General features: G+C 43.9%; 1 long non-coding RNA gene across 8 annotated transcripts in view; it reads right to left on the reverse strand.

The window, feature by feature from the left end:
• Positions 1-14,848, reverse strand: part of LOC121658899 — a 47,107-nt gene that overhangs the window by 14,169 nt on the left and 18,090 nt on the right. For 2 of the 8 annotated variants that reach the window (XR_006014091.1, XR_006014088.1), the window contains exons 3-4: positions 5,266-9,930; positions 1,010-1,171 (exon numbers count right to left, since the gene is read on the reverse strand). This is a non-coding gene — a long non-coding RNA (uncharacterized LOC121658899). Of the gene's footprint in view, positions 1-1,009; positions 1,172-2,965; positions 9,931-14,848 lie in introns of those variants that run through there. The other 6 variants (XR_006014093.1, XR_006014092.1, XR_006014095.1 and 3 more) reach the window with 5 other exon arrangements.

Genomic DNA, 14,848 nt, shown 5'->3' on the forward strand with positions numbered 1-14,848 from the left:
CAAAATAACCACCATACCAATTCGTATGTTTATATAAAGCCAAGTGGTCTGGGAATACAAGTGTCAAATATAGGCCCAGAGATGTTCTCCTTCTTTATTTTATTTATTTCAAAGATGGTTGTGCTCTGAGTCAGGGACCAGGAATAGTTGTGCCAGGCAGTGTGCTGCCTCAGAACAAAAAGATGAACTTTGCCTCTTGGCTTCTTCTGCAACCCGACAACTCTTTGGGACACTGGGGCCACGCACACAGGAGGAGCATGAGAAACAGGCGGACAGTACGGCCTTTAACATCATGGCTCCAGCAGGAAATGGTATAAACACAGGGCACACGCCTCTGTGGCTGCAGAGCTTTGGGCTGCTGAGTTTCTGACAGATAACACCGTGACGGGGCTGTGAGCCACTCAGGACAACAGCCAAAATTGTCCTGGGAGCTTGGAAAAAGCCACCAGAAAACACCATCTCTCTCTGCTAGACCTGTTAGTTCCTAACTGCTCCACAGTAACTAATGACTGAGCTACATAGGAAGAATTATAATGCAAGCTTGGATTACACTTCCAGTCTTAACATGCTTGCTGTAGGGGCTGTGTATACGTGTGGGGCATGGGGAAGGCCGGTGGAGATGTGCTGTGGATCGGGATAAGCAGTCATAAGAGAAGAATGTGGCTCTTTCCTCACCCTTAGTGTCCCTGGATGCAACAAAATACAGTGCAGGCAAAAGGAACAGGTGTGCACGAGAGCTCCTTGCTGTCCAGGTGTTCACAGCACAAATGAGAGTGGCTGGACCTCCTGCATTTGTCCAAATGTCCACTGCAAACTTTCTGGCAGATCACTTTGCATTTCCTGTTGTTTCCCCCTCACCTGGGAAAAAGGCTGCTGGATTATTGTTTTGACAGCCAGCTGCTAAGTTGCTGAACCAGTAGCACACAATCAAGTCTGACACCCCACTGGACTCAAGTTTCCTTACCAAACCCTGTTACCTCCCAAGAAACAGAATGGCTCCTACACCCACCCTGCATATGTCTCCCCTGGGACACGTGTATTTATTGTGGATCCCAGACACAGGGGGCCAGGCCGGGGGCTGGTGGTGGGTGCTGCTGAGTCAGTCTTGCACCTTCTCCATGCTTACTCCTTACCTCCAGCATGAAGAAAATAGTTATTTACTCTCTCTCTGCTGCAAAGATAAAAAGAAAGAGCAGGGAAGGGTTTATAATATATTTATATTTACTAATAATTTTCAGGTATAATTTTTCTAAGTCTCTGTGATCAAGAGCTAGGAGAAAAATATTTGTAAATGGTACTACTCCCCACCTCAGGCAACCATCAAAGCTTTCTTTTCACAAGTAGTTCTAGTTTTACTTTATCAAGGCTGCCAAGGGCTTTCTGAGCCTAACGACAAGCCTTTTAATTTGAACAAGCACATCTTTGGGTGGGTTTTCTCCCAGAAGTTGAGAGATGATACACATGCAGGGTGAAGCTAACCTAGAGATGACCTGCCCTGCTTCTGGCTAATCCCTTTTTTTTTTTTTTTTTTTTTTTTTTGGTCCCTGATTTGTTTTGGGTTTGTTTTACTGGAAAATTTCTGGGGTACATTTGTTAGGCTCATGTTCTAACACTTCATATTTTTGCTCTACATGTCAGCTTTTCATTTTCAAATTGCTAGCTACTATCAGGTAACTGAAGTTAACAGAAGTCTCTTTCTTTAGCTGTAACTTAGAAAGCAGAGGAAGAGTAGAGACTATTGAGAAGTCCCACTTGAATTTTGGCTTTTGCACCTTTACCTGCAGTAATTAAGCTTGCCCCCCACCGCCCCTGGAAAGCAGCTCTGCCAGCAGGACACCTCCGGCAGCTGCTCTTGAAGGTGAGCACAAAGGCTCACAGAGCAGAAATGCCTTCAGGCCCCCAGCATGTCAGTAGGTCTGCTCAGCTATGCTGAGTTTAGTCATGCATTTTAAGTTTCTTCCTGAACCGGGGTCTTAATTCTTGTGCCATTTTACTGGAACAAAGAGGTCAGATTATTTATAGGTCGGTCGCCTTTGTGTGCATGAAGCAATGCCTTCGGTGCTCCAATTTCTGGGACTCTTTTTCCCTCTGGCTCTTAAGTCTCAGCTATTCTCTCCTAATGCAATAACAGTAATTATCCTATCGCCGGCCACCGCAGCACCCTGCATTAGCACCTGCCTTACCTAGTGCACAGCGAGGCTGGCAGCCAGGTAAAACCCCTGTAATTTATAGCTCATCAGAGAAGCCAACCAGCCCACAGTCTTCCTGTTTTGCAAAGAGACAGACTTATCACCTAGACGCTGCTGCGATGGGTGCACTGGAAAGGCAGGAAGATAAAAGTAGTGCACAGGCAAGCTCTGGCCCCATCTCTGTTTGTGTTCTCTATTGTTTCATCCAGGCATGCAGTCAAGCAAAATCATCATGGCTCGATGCAACCAGGAGGCAATATTGATGTGTTTTTGCTTCCCAGTAGGCCCATGACATTTCACAATGTAATTGTTGTTTCGCATCTGGCTGCTGAGTGTGGAACAAGAGATGTGGAGCTGGCCATGCCAGGGTGTCTCTGCTGAGGCTTAAATTCAGATGGGAACATCTCAGATGTTTTATGTGACTGGTGTCCTGTAGCACCCTATAGGGTGTGCTGTACGATGCATGGACTGACTTCACTTCTTCAGTCCTTGTACAGTTTGATGACCAGAGGGCTGGAGCACCTCTCCTATGGAGACAGGCTGAGAGAGCTGGGGTTATTCAGTCTGGAGAAGAGAAGGCTCTGGAGAGACCTTACAGCACCTTCCAGTGCCTAAAAGGGGCTACAAGAGATCGGGATAGGGACTTTTGCAAGGGCATGAAGTGATAGGACAAGGGGGAGTGGCTTTAAATTGAAAGAGGGTGGGTTTAGATTAGATATCAAGGAGAAATTCTTCGCTGTGAAGGTGGTGAGACACTGGAACAGGTTGCTCAGAGAAGTTGTGGATGCCCCATTCCTGGCAATGTTCAAGGCCAGGCTGGATGGAGCTTTGAGCCATTTGGTCTAGTGGAAGGTGTCCCTGCCCATGGCAGGGGGTTGCAACTAGATGATCTGTAAGGCCCCTTGCAGCCCAAACCATTCTATGAAATTCTCCTACATGACAGCACTTGTGGTGTGTCTGCTCTTGGGAGGAGAAAATAGTTTCTTTAACTGCTAGGCTGACACATCCAGCAGGATTTGGAGGACAGCGGTGTTTGATGAGGATAGATGAAATTAAGAGCCGATCTTGAAAGAATCACTCTTGACACTTATCCCAACCTCATGCAGGCAAGGCCAGACAGTCCTCTGTGCAGAGGGTGCAAACACACACGCACCAGAGAGATCAGTCACGCGAAACCTTCGCTGACACCCTTTGGACTTGGCCTACTGCTGTTCTTCAGGTAGCGAGGCGCATTTTCTGACATGCCTTAGAACACCTCAGGATGATAAGCACAAACTTACTAGCAAAGAAGTTTCTGGCAATGTTTTGTTGCTTTTGCACTTCTGATGGTCCCATGACCTCTGAAACTCAGCAGGAGCAAAGCAGCGGGGTCACAAGTACACTTTCTCTTTGCTCCTTTAGCTGCTGTTCATGTTTTTGGCTGAGATAAAAACTCTCTTGGAAATTTTTCATATCTTTGTTCAGTGCTTTGGCAATCTGAGGAGACTCCATTACTCAATGATGCTTCAAGCTAGCAATGGCAGGGCCCAGATATCCTTGGATATGACAACCAACAAACATCTTCATCAGTGAAGTCATACAGGGCGATGTTTTGATGTGCAATTAAGTTACTAGAGATCTAGTCACAGAGCAGAGCTTTGAACTAAGTAGCTCTCCCTGTTTGAAGCAAATGGGGAGAATAAACACAAATACATGTGCGTCTGAGGCTCAGTTTGCCAGCGGGCAAGCTGACAAGTGGGGCAATGTTCCTCAGCAAAGCTGACTCGAGTGGAGAAGGTGGAGGCTTCTGTGCAGGGGAGGCACAGGCAGAGGCGTGGAGGTGAGGCATCCTGCACCCTGCCTGCTCACTCCACGTGACTGGGATGCTCAGTTCTCTGGTTAATCCTGGAGAGCCTCGCAGAAAGAAGACTTTATCATTTAGAGGCCAAAAAATATTAGTGTAAGCATCAGAAGCAAACCTGAGCTGAAACTTGCAAAGCATTGCAGAAAAAAATGGGAAAAACATCTTCAAAATCAATGTAAGGGAGGAAAAAAAGCAAAGTCAGACTGTTGTGCAGTAAATGAGATTAAAGATAATTTAGGCATGGCCTGCAATCAAAGGAGTATTTTACCTCTGCTCTGGTTTAAGGAAGACAAATCCTAGGGGTAAAAGAAGGGTGGTTAATGGGAACAGGGATATGGAAATAGAATTGTTACTGTGCTCAAAGAGCAGGTGGTGTTCCTCTCGGGGAGGTAGGTCACGCCTGTTGAGGAGTTCTGGAAAGACCAGCATGAGAGGTGGCACATCTACTAGCAACTGTTTTTATACATCTGCCAAGTCAGAGATGGACCCCATGACTGCAGGATATCCATTACAATGTGTTCAGTTGTGCAGGGTTAAAAAATAATCCAGCCAACCCTCGGCGTCCTTGTAACTCTGACCTCACCGGTATGCGGGGCTTTGGAACATGCCTTGAAGGTTAATTAAAAATGCAAAGGCACATCAAAAATGGGATGAAATGCAACTAAAGGCACATCCTGCCAGACTAACCCGATGTTTCTCTTTGATAAAACAATTATTTTTCCAGACAGGTGATATCTGCCAGATTTCCTTTATCTAGACTACTTTAATGTATTTTCTATGATGTCAAGAGAGAAACCACTGATGTTGGTGGAGACAAAATAGATTATTAGAGAAATTGTGTTGTTGGTAAGAGGAGGAGACAATGAATGCTGAGGCTGGCAATCTCAGGTCAGGAGGAGTTATCTGTGAGAGTTCTTCAAACAGGAGTTTTGGGACCAATTTTGTTTCACTGTTTGCGTTAATTGCATGCTCCTGGCCCATGTGAGCACTGTGCTGATGAAATGTTCTGCACAAAGCCATGAGGCACTGCTGGCATGGAGGTGGTTTGCAGGCCAGGCAGGATGAGCAGGGCACCTTGAGAATGGCTGTAATAAAAGGAGGGTGACATTCAAGTAAAAGACAAAGAGTCATGCAGGTGAAAACTGATGTCAGAGGTGGCTTTTGCTATTAACCGAGAGTGAATCAGTTGGGAAAAGGACTGAGGAAAAGGAAAAATCAGCATTAGGTACTCACAGCAGAGTTGTGTGCTGCCACCTTGATTCTGATGTTGCACCTATTTCCAGCTGAGGAGAAGAAGTATTAGTGCCCAGATCAACTCTCCTTCCTTCCCACCCCTCTTTTTGGGAAAGGTGTGTTAACAGCAGAGCAGCAAAGACCTGCAAGGGAGACCAGGAGACCGGAGACATTCTTTCCAGGAGGCCACTGGAGCACATGCATGTGGTCATGGGGATGGAGTTTGATGAAACAGGCACCCTCCTGCTGTCTCATGTATCTAAGTGCTCCCTGCTCCAGCCTAAGGCCAGCCCCCATTGTTGCCAGCCACTAGCATATCCACACGTATTTTCTTTGGATTAGGGTCAAAAGCAGCCCCTGGAACAAGAAGCAGAAGTGGGGGTAGGGTGGGGGATGGAGAAAAGCTCAGTGGTGCCTCCCAGTGCTTTGGTACCAAATGATCCTGGGAGCAATGTTCAACTCTCTGTCCTAGGAGCTGCCAGCTCTTCCACCCCCAGTCCCTGGCAGCTGAGCTGTAGCATCAGGGGTCTGACTCCTGCGACAGAGGAGCAGTTGCAGTGGCATGCAACTGCATTTAATATTTTCCCTTAAAGCTTGGAAAAGCAATGAGAAAATGAATAAAAACAACTGCCTGTCTACATGATTCATAGCCAGAGCAACCAACCACATCTTGCTCTGCCTAGCAATTACCAGAGTTTTCATGCTTGTGTTGTGGAGAAGGGAATTTGCAGAAGGGCTCCAAGGTGAAGTCTAACCAAACAGGTACGAGCAGAACTTGACCCTCTGGATATGCCTCAGGCCAGTCAGATATAAAGCAACCTGGGTCTGGAAGCTACATTGCTGCCTTTGTTGGAGATGCACTGGGAGAGGGGCTGTTGTAGTGGGCTGTCAGATACGGCCCAGCAAGTGGCCCAAGAAATGGTTTCCAGCCCAGGTTTGTTGCCCAAATACTCAGGTCAGCAAGGGGAGCAGAAGCGTTCGGGGCTGCAGGGCCTTTTACAGAGGGACTGCAAGGTTACATGCCAGAATTTCTTCAGATCCTCTAGGAGTTGAAATTGTCTCCATCACTGCTGCCTTTCTAAAGAGAGGAGTGAGAGAGAAAGGCAGAATGTGAGAGAAGAGTAAGTGAGCCAGAGAAGAGCTGGATGCTCATGCAAAACTTCAAGAATTGAAAGTGGCGGCTCTTAACGCTTGTGTAAGGCCCACACGGCATTTGCAGCCTTGGCAAAGCAGTCAGGCAAGCTCTGGCTCCTCTCGCGAGAGCAGTCAGGAGCAGAGCGGGACTCTCCCGCAGGCAGCACCCTGGCAGGCTCTTGATTAACATGTTGGTGTTGAGAAGCTAAGCCAAATACAATTATTGAACTGATTATTCATATTCCATTCTGTTCACTGTGGCAAGATTCTCCTTTTGGGGTAGTGTTTATGGGCCATACAGATTGTCGGAGTGAATCTAATTAGCAAGAGAAATCCAAATGGAACAATGACTGGTAATTGTTAATGATGCAAGTGCATATTATACCAGCTCAAATGAAATCTTGGGTTGCAAGCAGCACTGAAAGGCAAATGAACGTTTACAGTTGTCCATAAAACACTACAAGTCCTTACCTTGCTGCTCTCAGGTGTGGTTGAGCTGAGGTTCCACCTGTACAACAGCAGTGACTTGTGAAATGCTTCCTAGTCACCACCAAAATGCTGCAAGAAATGAATGACCTGCAGAGCTTTGGTAGCAGAGGTGGTCAGTATCTGGGCTGAAAGTGACCCCTTGCTTTGCTTTCACCGGCACAAACCTCACCTGCCTAACAGAACTGATTTTAAAAAACAGGACCCTTTTTACTTGCACAGTCTCTGGATTGTGTCTCCAGCCCAGGGGTCGGAGCATCCTGGGCCGCCAGCTGTTGGTGCTGCTCTTGGCATGCATCTCCAGCTCCACCAAGCAAATGTGGGGCGGGCTGCCATCCAAATATTTTGGATTCAGTCTGGATCGTGAATTATGCAATACACACAGGCACACACACAAAACTTATTTAGTTGTTTCTGCCAAAACAGGTGGCAGAAACAACAGGAGGTGGGCACGTAGACTTAGCAGCCCCCAAACCAGAGCGCTGATGACCAGCACTCTCACTCTGTGGAAACTGCCGTGCTTAAACAGCTAGTGGAGCTGGGACAACTTGTAGCTGTCATGGATTTGGTCCAGCACTGAGCTTCAGCTCTCACATGAGATGGCCCTGATCCCATGCCTCGCTTCTCTCTTTCTAGCCTTGAAAATGTTTTGGACAGGTCTTCAGTTCAAGACCTACTTACTCCTCTGTGTTTTTTGTGGAGGATGGGTTTCTAAGAAGTGAATTATATAGAAATGTTGTGAAAGGTGGTTTAAGCTGCAACATTTCGGTTTTCAGAAGTTAAACACAAGTTAGATGTCTTTTTGGCAATACTATAAATGCAATGGCATTACTATATGTGATGGGAAGCCTGGACAGTTGAAACATTTTTCACTTATTCATCCTTCCAAATGTGTGTGGGCAAGACAACCTGGTACAGACAAAAATGAAGAATCTCCCTTGCAGTATTTACTTTACATTTCCTGTGTCATGAAAGATGGGAGTTATAACAGACAAGGGTAGGAAGGAAAGCATAAGGAATAACGTGAGTGACAGTTGTAAGACCAGAGCATTGGATAAGGCTTCTGTGTCCTTGACCAGAATGTGCAAGCTGCCTGATAAAATATCCTTTCATTCAGATGGCGTTGGAGTGTTGGAGATGAAGTAGGACATTCAGCTAAAACGAAAATATTTTAGTTAGAAGAGAAAAAATACTTACATTAACAGTTGCAGAACTTGAATAAAAACAAACAAAAAGGCTGGAAAATCTAATTCAGATGCTTTTGTTTTAAACAGCATTGAAGAGAGGTCTGACATAGTTGGTATCTTATAAAAACCCTCAAAATTTCAACAACACTTTTTTTTATAAAAGTTTGACAAAATTTTTAAAAACAGAGAAAAAAGTAACCTTTCTTTTGTGTAGTCCTCTTCCTAAAGCAGATTTGAGTCATCAGAACGAGTCCACTGAATAGCACTCAGTTTTGCCACACACATGTGAGATTGTAAATTAAAAACCTGTGAAAGTACACAATAAATTTAATATATTTTAGGGATTTTTTTTTGAGGTTTTTTTCCCAATGACTTTGCATAGAAGCTTTTCCATGTATCTAAATTCATACTTAGAAATGTATGAATTTTCACAGCTAAGAATGTCATCATAACTTCAATTTTGCCTTAAAAATAATGAGATTTGACTTTTTCTATGCTTTTATTTCTACAGGATTATAAATGGTGATTTTTTAAATTTCTCTTTGCTATTGAGATGTGTCAAGGAATTCCAAAGGCAAACAAAATTTTGCTATTGGAAGCAAAATTCCTACACTGTCAGGCAATCCTTGTTTCAGACATTAAGAGTGAATTCTAATTTTGCAAGTTATTAGAGTAAGAGAATGCATAAAACCCCCCAACTCAGTTATATTCAAGCTCAGTTGAACAAGGCACCATGGAGCCTGAGCTAGTGTAAAAGCTGGTCCAGTTATGAGCAGGGGGTTGTACCATCAGAGAGCTCCAGAGGTCCCTTCCAACCCAAATGATTTATGTTGCTGAAATAAATTTTTTTAACTTCACAATTTCTAGCATAATTTTTATAGACTTATTTGAATCTAGACTTCTTCCAGATCGGAACACTTTTTTTAAAAAATCAAAACTAGGCTCAGAGTTCATATATCTTTTCATTATTATCAGTTACAATAAATAAATCTGTTACCTTCAACTGGAGGGCTAGAAAATAATTAAAAATTGCAAGGAGACCTCTTGGTATCACTTTAAGAAGAGTGAAGAAATGCTCAAGAGGAATCTTCACAGGCCGTTTTGCTAATTCACTTACTGTGTAAGAAGGCATAACAGAACCCGCAAGACATCTCGGATTGTGTTATAACCAAGCTTTATTCTGTAACAACTTCAATATACTAACAAAAACCTTTCGTCTTTATTGCCCCAAACCATTGCACTGTAGCGAACTTAAATTGCCTGGTGTTTTAAATGTACTTGCACGGAGACATCTCCGGAATGCGAGTTTCTCACTTGAAATTATCAATCGATGGAACATTTAAGGATACAAAAAGGGGAGGTCTGTGGCAGAGCAGGTCGAGGTGGGCTCCCTGGTACAGAGCTGGGCTCTCCATTTTGCCGTAACTTAGGGAATGCACCATTCCACGTACACAGTCCCCAGAGGAGTCGAGAAGGACACAAGTCTTATTTATTCCAGAATCCATGAGCCTGTATAAGTGGAAATAGTTTGTTTTTTTAAGCCACGGATCAATCTTCCAAGTCTGTTTCTTTTAGCATGGCTCCTGTGGGTTTTCAGGAGCTAGAACTATCCCACCTGTGACCAAGAGTGACCTAGAGTGACTGGTTCTGTGTCTCAGGCACAAAGAGTTGTTATCAAAAGATTAAAGGACAAAAATTGCAATTACATTTATTGATTAAATGGCCTCATCACTTTTCTTTTGAATGTACATTCAATGCTATCCCAAGATGTCATTCAGTGTCAGTGCCTACTACTCCTGTTGGTCCACATGGACTTCTTCATTCATTTCCTCTCCAATGGGTTGAGGTTCTGTCTTGTCTACAAATAGAGAATCAGAGGAGTAAGCATCAGCAGGAGAAAAAACAGCAGCTATCCAAACAGGATAGGAGAAGTTGTGTTCCCAGCCTGTGAACATTGAAACCTGAGCGAGATTTGTACCAGAGCAGGATGAGGTTTACAGCATCTAAATTCCACATAACACCTAATGTTTACTGTTGGACATTTGTTCATCCCCTGAAAAACATTGGTTAAAAACCCCCACACCAATACTTTTTAACTTCATCTCCCTAATCCCTAATTATAAAATGTGATTATCAAAGAACAAAGAATTTGCCCTACTGTCTTTATGATGTACAATTTACATACTACCCCATCCTCCCAGTACAGGTTGGTAATTTTTAAAGGGCACTAAAATATGATAATAACAAGTATTATGCTTGCTGATGTATTATGAAATGTATCCCATTAGTCACTTTATATCTGAAAGGCAGAAAAAATTTCAACCTAGCAACAGAAAGGCTTTTAGGATTAAAAAAAATATTTGGCAGGCAGTAGGCGTGTTAAACTATGCCAGGAGGAACCCAATTGGAGGTTTCTAGAGACAACAGGAGCATAAATAAGTTGCCATCCATGTCGCCCACCACAGAGCTGGAAGAAAATTCAAAGCTTTGTAACCTGAAGGAGCAACAGAAAAGCAAAGGACAGCCTAGTGGCAGCCATGGCCTGGCTCTGGGATCCTTGGGAGGAACTACTGCCCTCCAAAGCCACAGAGAGAAACATGGCAGCAGATATTCCAGCTCACCTGAGCCCCACTGTGCCATGCTCCTGCTTGCCATGTGGGCCACAATAAAGATACCTCATTTTCTTAGCTTAGAAGAACTGATCCACTACCAAAAATGCTCAATTAATGATGGTGCTGATGAGAAAGACTGAGACATTTCTTGCCAACACTTCTTTTTTCCCTCCTACATAGGAAAATAGCTAGTTCAAGAGATTTTACTGGAAAGCAGAGCAAGCAGAACACTTCAATTTTGGACACAAAGCAAGCCAGGCAAAGGACAAGAATTTTTCCTGCTGTTTATTTATATCAGTAACTACCTAGAAAAGTTTTTCTTTTTTTCCATGATCTCTAATTTATTCTGGAACAGAAATGTCCTTGATTGGCCAGACAAAGGCTTTTCCCATGAGAACCATGTTTTAATCACACTAAAATTTTCATTCAATCCTTTTTGTTTGGACAAGGTGCTCTTTCAGCAGAAGAGGAGCCTGCAGCCAGCGAAACTCCCGGTGTAGCTCAAGATTGACCTGCTAAAGAGAAAAAGGCAGCAATACTTCATTTCCCAGGTGTGTCCAATCTCAGAACCAGGCCGTTCAGAAGGCAGACAGGGAACTCCTACAGGCTTTATTGAAGATGAGAAATATCCGCCTGCCTTAGCAGGACACATGCCTCAGCCACACAGTGCTATATTCCCTAAAGTCACTGTAAAATGAGATGGAGGAACTGCTTCTTCCACTTTTGAAGGGACACTGCGTTCATGTCTGAACACAACAAGTAAAATGAGCAAAATGAATATCAACTGGAAGGATATCAACCTGCTAGAGAGAGTCCAGAGGAGGACCACCAAGGTGATTAGAGGGATGGAGCACCTCTCCTATGAGGAAAGGCTAAAAGAATTGGGATTGTTCAGCCTGGAAAAGAGAAGGCTTTGGGATGGCCTAATTGTGACCTTGCAGTACCTGAAAGGAGCCTACAGGAAAGATGGAGAGAGACTTTTTACAAGACCGTGTAGTGACAAGATAAGGGGGAATGACTTTTAACTGAAAAGAATAAATTTAGGCTAGATATTAGGAAGAAATTCTTATTGTGAGGGTAGTGAGACATTGGAACATGTTGCCCAGAGAAGCTGTGGATGCCCCATTCCTCAAAGTGTTCAAGGACAGATTGGAGGGGGCTGGGAGCAATTTGGTCTAGTGGAAGATGCCCCTGCCCACAGCAGAGGAGCTGGAACTAAATGATCTTTAAGGTCCCTTCCAACCCAAACCATTCTGTGGTTCTATGACTCTATTAAATGAGCATAATGAATGCATGTCACCCCTCAGTCCTGGAGGGAGCTGGTCTATTCACTCACTCTGCTGCACACTGCAGGCCACCAAAGGAAGGAGGCCTGAGAAAGGACAAACTACACCTGCAGGATGTAGAGGGAGAGGAAGGTATTTGCCTTATTTCATTGGCAGTGAGTGACAGTATTTCTGCCAAACCTTTGGGAAAGGCTCTACGCTGCACAAGAGGGCAGCAGGGTCACTCTGAACTGTTTCACAACACTGACAGACAAAGAAACACTGTCTGTGCCCCTTGCAGCCTGGCTCCCAAATGCCAAGCCCAACTGGCCCAGTGGCACCCCCATGGAGGATGCCAGTGAGCAAAAAACAGTGCTGGGCAGGGTAAAGTGGTCTGCTGCTGGTTATCTGAGAAGCTTTCAGATGCTTCCTTTCTTATTCCCACTTACTAGAGAGGTTGCTGGGACTGATAAACCTCTGCCTGGAGTGAAACCCTTCCCACGTGTTATGTTAAACAGAGTCCACTTTACTCGAGTTCGGAGACAAGTCATAAGCAGTAATTTGAGGATACCTAAAATGGCTGTGCACTTCCCTTCTGTTCAGCCCAGTCTTTGTGTTCCCTTATCATGAATTAGGTAGGGCAAACACAGTCAGACAAAACATGGGCTGAAACCTGCCATCAGAGCTCGGCCCCATCACACAACCAGTGCCCGAGGCTGGAATTCGATCATGAGAGAGCTAATAATAACAACACACAGCAAAGAGCAGAGTACCTTGCTGCTGTTGCTGAAAGCATGAAAAAGACCATCTTAATTTAGAGACTTATTATGGCATATTATGGCAGGGCATGCCAACAAATGTGGAGCCATCTAGAAGTGCTATGCTACTGTATGTACTCTTATTGCATTAGTAATACTAAAAATAAAAATAACACCTGCTGAAAATACAGTTTCAAAAAAAAAGAAAGGATATTCTGCTGTATATTAAACAATAAAGAGAAAAACTATGACACCCACAAAATACTGTCTCTTTAAAGTGGGCAAAAATAAACTAAAATGAGCCAAGTTACTTTTCTGCTTCTGAAAACCTTTTAAATGCCCCCATGGCCTGAAGAATATTTCACACAAATTATTTCAATCTTTTTCAGATTTGTTTTTCATCATTGTTAATATGTCCATTTTGTAAAATTTTGTTCTTAAAACCAGTAAAGCTCACACTCAAAGAAACACAGGAACTTCAAAACCTGGTGGCATTTCATGGTTTTCATTTTACCTGGATGTGAGAAAAAACCTAAAATCTCTAAGACATTGCTACGAGCTCCGTTAGGAAGCAGTGCTTGCATACATGTCAGAGGCAGCAGCACAGGTGCAGGACCCATCAGTTTGCTAGGCTGCCTTCTTGTGCTGCTCCAGCTGGGGAAGCAGAGGGGGGCTGCAGACCTGCTGGAGGCTCCCTTGGGTTGAAATAGGATCTCATCTTCAGGAGGTCTGAAATTCCTTGCTCCTCGCTGCCCTTGGCTTCCCAGCAGACCAGGAACAGGACAGGTGGAAAAACTTAGGCATACCACGGGGTTGCTGTCCTCCGACATCCCTCAGGGCCATCACTGGTACTCTGCACCAGGGCTCCCAGGGCCAAGCTGGATTCGGGCTGTTCTTTGCTTTTTCTTGGCGTCTCCTGTAAAGCCACTGTAGTACAGGAACAGGCTGCACCACCACCAGCACTGTCAGAGCTTTCCACATGCACCCTGGGAGGTGACCTGCATTTCATTTAACAGCAGCTTATAATAATTATCTGGGGTTTCTTAGTGAAATACCAGAGAAATCCTAAATTTGGTTGAAAAAAGATCAGCCTTTTCTGTTTTCAGTTACTTACTGGAGAGATTATTCTCAGGAGTTATAAACCATTCTCCAGCAAGGAAGGAGTGTTTGGGATTTCCAGCATTAATGCTCCTAAGAAATCATTTGGCTGTCACTAACGTTATGTAAATAGATGGTTCATGTTTATACTCTACAAAATGCATTTACAAGAAAAAGGCTGACTAATTTGGAGGTCAGCTTCTAATTCAAGGTTAGTGCTCAACAGTTTTTTTCCCGTGCCAAATAAAACCACTAAAGGCTAAATTAAAACCATGTGCTCTAACTTACCTTTATGTAGTTACTGATATAAAGAGGGTGGAAACAATTTTGCTGTCAAATTTAATGCCACTGTCTAAGGAGTGAAGTAAAACATCCTACAGGAGCTTTTGCACAAGGACACACATCAAGGGTGCCTGACCTAGAAGGTGTGAAGTGCTTGAGTACATGAAAGCCACCTTTCAGTGACCTGTCACTGTTACAGACTAGAGGCTTTATTTCCCAGGAATACATTGAAATAAATAGTAATTTAATGAACAAATCATCTTGCTACAAGGAAAAAAAAAAAAAGGATCAGGATGAGGACATTTGACCCATATTAGATGGAAACATTGGAGATGGTTGCCAAATTTCTGAAAACTACCGGCTTCCAAAGTTTGTACCAGCATTTTATTCTCCCTTTCAGCCATTTGTTTATTACTGCTTAAATGTTATGTCTTTCAAATTCCACTCAAAACTGAAATGAAAACTAAACTCCGCTCCTTTTTATTAGCTTCTTGGGTGTAAATAAAACTTTAAATTCATCCAGCACCTTCTTCAAACATTTTGCCTGGAGAGAGTGGGACTGCTCACCTGAGGACTTGAGCAGGTGGTCAGTGATGCTGTTCAACTTCTGCTAGACTAGAAGTAGCGAGCAACGTTTCTGTTCAACCCCATGAACATGCTCCCAAATGGTTGAAGGACTGAGGTCTGTCTAGTCCCATCTCTCAATCCCCCCTGTGTCTAAGAAATGTTTGGCCCAGGTCTGTGAATGTGTGTCAGGGTGA

Source organism: Corvus kubaryi, unplaced genomic scaffold, assembly GCF_017639235.1.
Source record: "Corvus kubaryi isolate FWS band 111438036 unplaced genomic scaffold, C.kubaryi_AGA036_p1.0 split3-73, whole genome shotgun sequence".
Classification (NCBI taxonomy): Eukaryota; Metazoa; Chordata; class Aves; order Passeriformes; family Corvidae; genus Corvus; species Corvus kubaryi.